Here is a 5,910-nt window from a genome sequence, read left to right as displayed (position 1 = left end):
GAATAAACCTAACCAAGGAGGTAAAAGATCTGTATTCAGAAAACTACACAACATTGAAGAAAGAAATTAAGGAAGACAAAAAAAAAAGTAAACATATACTGTGTTCATGGATTGGAAGAATTAACATCATCAAAATGGCCATACTACCCAAAGCAATTTATAGATTCAATGCAATCCCTATTAGAGTACCCATGATATATGTCACAGATATAGAACAAACATTTCAGAAATTCATATGGAACCATAAATGACCCTGAATAGCTGCAGCAATTTTGAGAAAGAAGAACAAAGCAGGAGGGATCACAATACCTGATATCAAACTGTATTACAAGGCCACTGTAATCAAAACAGCCTGGAACTGGCATAAAAACAGGCACATAGACCAATGGAACAGAACAGAGAGCCCAAAACTAAACCCAAGTATCTATGGTCCATTAATATTTGACAAAAGGGGCAGAAGCATAAAATGGAGCAAAAACAGCCTCTTCAACAAATGGTGTTGGGAGATCTGCACAGCTACATGCAAAAAAATGAAACTCGAGCACCAACTTACACCATACACAAAAATAAATTCAAGGTGGATAAAAGACTTAAATGTAAATCATGACACCATAAAAGTCTTAGAGGAGAACATAGGCAGGAAAATCTCAGATATTTCACACAGCAATATTTTCACTGATATGTCCCCTAGAACAAGGGACATAAAGGAAAGAATAAACTAATGAGACCTCATCAAAATAAAAAGCTTCTGCATGGCTAAAGAAAGCAGCATTAAAATGAAAAGAGAACCAACCATATGGGAAAACATATTTGCCAATGATACCTCAGACAAGGGCCTGATCTCCAAAATATATAAAGAACTCACATGACTCTACTCCAAGAAAACAATCCAGTTAAAAAATGAGCAAAAGACTTCAACAGACACTACCCCGCCCAGGACATACAGAGGGCCTAGAGACACATGAAAAGTTGCTCTGTATTGCTAGCTATCAGAGAGATGCAAATTAAACCACAATGAGATACCACCTCACACTGCATGGCCATCCTAAACAAATCAACAAACAACAAGTTTTGGAGAGGTTGTGCAGAAAAGGGAACCCTAGTGCACTGTTGGTGGGAATGTAGACTGGTGCAGCCACTGTGGAAAGCAGTATGGAATTTCCTCAGAAAACTAAACATGGAACTGCCTTTTGACCCAGCACTTCCACTGCAGGGATTATATCCTAAGAACCCTGAAACACCAATCCAAAAGAACCTGTGCACCCCAATGTTCATAGCAGCACAATTTACAATAGCCAAATACTGGAAGCAACCGAAGTGCCCATCAGCAAATGAGTGGATAAAAAAACTATGGTATATTTACACAGTGGAATTCTACACAGAAGAGAGAAAGAAGGAGCTTCTACCCTTTGCAACAGCATGGATGGAACTGGAGAGCATTATGTTAAGTGAAACAAGTCAGATGGTGAGGGACAAATACCATATGATCTCACCTTTAACTGGAACATAATCAACAGAAGAAAAAAGCAAACAAAATATAACCAGAGACATTGAAGTTAAGAACAATCTAACAATAGCCTGGGGGGAGTAGGGAGGGGACAGTGAGGAGAGGGGATTACAGGAACTACTATAAAGGACACATGGACAAAATCAAGGAGGAGGGTGGAGGTGGGGCAGGGAGGTGGGTTCAGCTGGGGTGGGGTGGAGGGATGGGGAGAAAAGGCATACAACTGTAATTGAATAACAATAAAAATTTTTAAAAAACTATGGTACATTTACACAATGGAATTCTATGCTGCAGAAAGAATGAAGGAGCTGCTACCCTTTCTAACAGCATGGATGGAACTGGTAAGCATTATACTAAGTGAAATAAGCCAGATGGTGAAAGATAAATACCACATGATCTCACCTTTAACAGGAACCTAATCAACAAAACAAACAAGCAAGCAAAATATAACCAAAGACACTGAAATTTGAGAACAGGCTGACTGTGACCAGAGAGGAGAGGGGAGGGAATTACAGGGGAAAAGGGTGAAGGGTTTGCAGGAACAGTTATAAAGGACACATGGACAATAACAAGGGGAGAGGGTAGAAACAATGGAGGGAGGTGTGGAAGGCTGGGTTGGTGGGGTGGGGGGAAGGCAGAAAACTGTACTTGAACAATTAAAAAAAATACAAAATTTCAAAAATTTATTCTAAAGTAAAAATCACATACAAATATTGAACACAAATTATGTCTATAATTTTAGTGGCTTCTGAACCCCTTTTTCTTTATTCTAGATATAAATTTTCCAGTTTTTAGGGCTAGCAAATATGTAGTATACTGATAGCTTTTGTTTCATCTACCCAGGTTGCCACATCATTCTTCTTTTACTGAAAACAACTTGTTTCTTTCGGAGAATGCCTCCTCCATACCATGAAGTTTAAGTAGAGGTGTTGGTCACAGTAACATGCCCCTCAGTCTTCAGTAACCATGGCAATGGGCAGGTTACTTAAATCTGGCCACACAGGGTATGCCCAGTTCAGGAATGGCCATTGACCCAAGTCTATTCAAACAGTGATCCTCTCAGAAAATTTCCATTAGAGACAGCACAGAAGGCTCTCTTTTTCATGGGGCCAGTATGCTGAAAGAAATAAACCTGGAGATGCTTGCTGACATCTGGCCCTGCTATAAGATAATGAGAGGGAATTAGGGCAGTTTACAAAGAGTTTTATAGATAAGTAAATGAAAACATGGATGGAAAGAGTGATAAAAAGCATCATTTGAGCCACTAGAATCAGTGCTGGAATAAATATAACATTAAGACTAAAATTTCTGGGTTTCAATGTAATTTTCATAGACTTCAACAAATGTTTGTGTGTCAAGAACTGTTATATCTTTGTGTGAGGAAGACTGCAATTAAGTTGGTTCCAAGAGTCCAGTGCCTACCTGCTCCCAAAGCAAGCACGTTTCCTTCCCAAGCTTCCAGCTAAGACCCAAAGGTAAGTGAAGGTTCCTGAGGCACTGCTGAGAAAGCTACTGTAAACTCACATGGCCATTATCAATGACAGTAACCATTCCTACAATGACCATTTCCCCAACCATGGGTATCAACAGGCTCTGCATTTGGAGGAAGTTCATATTGTCCAAGTCCACATCCATATTCCACTTCCCACAATCCACACACAGATATCTAAACAGAAAATTCTATCCCTGTGTGGAAGGATCATCTTTCCTTTCAACAACACACTCTTTCCCCCTTCTATCCTTTTCTTACTGGCATTCTCTATGTAATTTATCCATTTTTAATCAGACGTAATGATTCTACCCCATTCAACTTCCTCATGATCACTAAAATACTGGCAGCTAATTGATACCCAAGCAAAATATAGACTACTCAAAATTATTTTAACTAAATGGGCAGGGGTGGGGACAAACACCATGTAATAAGCACACCAACTGGCATAAGGCCAACAAGAAGACATTTCGGGGAAAGGTACCACATGACCTTCTTTATGTTACCTGTACAATCTGACCAGTGAGAAGCAGGAGAATAGCTCTGAGAGCCTTTTCATTATAATGAGGTCATTTTCCTGTTGCTTTCAGACTTCTTCCATCTCCATTTAAAGCACTAGATTCTTCCATTTTGCCTTTTGCTTTCAGTCCACAGAGACCCCATTCTTCAAATGCCAGTACCCTTTCCTAGAGGTCTAACTGAGGGGACCTCTCTAAAACATCCTTTGCTTCCAAGGCTGGCCTGTTGCACTGGAACATGCCTGGCCCAGGGAAGCAATGGTGGGAACAGACCTCCTGCCATGACAATGCTACCAAGTATATTAAAAACATTCAACAATGTGAAGAAACCTGACCTCACACAATTCATAAAAAAAATTTATACTGCCAGAGCATTCTTCACACTTTCCTCTTGATTCACGAATACACCCCAGGCAACCTGGAAACCCGAACCTGAGGCTGTCCCCTTGTCCTGCTTGGGCCTCAGGGTCTTGTGCACTCTGGCTTTTTTTTTTTAATACAGGACATTTTATCTTATCATTTTGGGTTCCCTTGTGCTCATTCTGTACATGTCAGTGGCACTCTGTGTCCACAGTCCAACCAAGAAGAGACCACTGGACCCTCTATTTGCCCCAGAAAGAGAAATATATGTTAAATAAAGAAAGACCTCCTTTAACATTTTCAAAAATGTCTTGGATATAACTGAATTAAATGGGTTCAAAGAGAGATTTTGCTACCAATGACTTTTTGGAGTCGAGGAATATGATTATGTCAGTAATTTTTTTATTATGAAAACAAGTGCATAAAACAAATTTGAGGATTAGGAGTGGAACTGGGAAAGTGGCCTGGAAAATGCAAAGTGCTGCCAGACAGTATCCAGAGATGGCATGTCACTACTGCCCATTGTCTTTTCATATCCAAAATCAAAAAAAAAAAAAAAAAGAAACAAGTGACAATTACCTCACGCTAACAGAGAAAATATCTGTGTTTCTCCAACCATATGTGGGGGCTAAGTCTATTGATGTACTTAAATATAAAATTATTCTTAATATCTGATATACTAGTAATAAGCATTATGGTCAGTCTAGGTACATATATATCTAAAGTCACTCACACCAAACATAGATAAATATGCACAGAGATAGAGAATTGACTCTGGGATCACTCAAAATCAGTATTGTCTTTCTTGCACCTAAGGCTTACATGTGAATTAAATTAGAGATCAGTGGTTTTACAAACTCATATAATACTAGCAACCAATTGATGAATGTAAATATGTCATGGGGGAGGGAAGAGAAAATTTAATTAGGTGTTCTAGGCAAATCAAACCACCCACGAGTGTGTTTTCTGGACATGGTGGTATTTTGACTGGCATGGCAGAGCTGCATGATGTTATTTTCCTAAGATTTTTTTAAACAAAAGTTTGACCACAGCAGTTGGCAAAAGTCAAATTTTATTTTGTCAGTTAATGGGGTGGTTCCGAGGAGACACTGCATGTATGAATGGCTGTAGGTTCATAATTTGGCTAAAATAACATCACTAGAGTAATATTAAGAATCCTTGTGTGAAAAAAATAAAAACCTGGTAAAATCTGAAAAACTCTCCAGGAAAACTGATAATCTGTTTCATAGCCATTCCATTACTATTAATGATTTGGTCATTTTCCTAAGGAAAGAAAAAAATAATGTTTCAGGTGGCCAGTGATGAAAATGAACACTCACCAACACTAAATATATTAGACAGCAGGAGTCAATAAAGTAGCTAGCACTGTAAGTGATACAGAAGACTTAGAAGATATGATCACTATCGAGAAATTTACAGTCAGATTTGCAGAAGGCTAAACTATTTAACGAAGAATACCAAGTGGTTCAACTGTATAGGAATGTTCTTTCTCACCATTTTTGCCTGGGTAATTCTTATTCATTTATATACTCGTCCTTTGGGAAGCATGACCCAATCTACCGCACTTCCCTGGACTTAAGCCCACACTGCACTAGTGGTATTTCACTGCACTCTGTGCTTGTCTCTAACATAGGGAGGTTGCACTATATCATCACAGTCTCCCCAGCTAGGCAGTGAGTTATTGAAGGCCATGTCTACCTTTATTTTCCCAGTACTTGGCATCACTGGCAGTTAAGTGTTTGCTAAATTAGGACTGAATGCCATTAGTGGGGACTGAAAATAATGAGGGTTAAAGAAATTTTTTTAAAAAGCTATGTGTTGGATGTGGGTTTTAATATCTTCCAGTTGCAAAGTTTTAGTGGACAACTGTCTCTTTCTGCCCAGCACCCTCTTTCCAGAGCTGAACTGCCCTTCCTTCATCCCATGTGATTCTGAGATGCCTTTCCTTAACCATAGCCATGTGAGCCAAGCTGTGTGCAGAAATCAAAGAACTGGACACATAACTCAAAACTCAA

This window comes from Desmodus rotundus, chromosome 8 (genome assembly GCF_022682495.2).
Source record: "Desmodus rotundus isolate HL8 chromosome 8, HLdesRot8A.1, whole genome shotgun sequence".
NCBI classification, from domain to species: domain Eukaryota; kingdom Metazoa; phylum Chordata; class Mammalia; order Chiroptera; family Phyllostomidae; genus Desmodus; species Desmodus rotundus.
Note: the sequence above shows the minus strand (reverse complement) of the source record.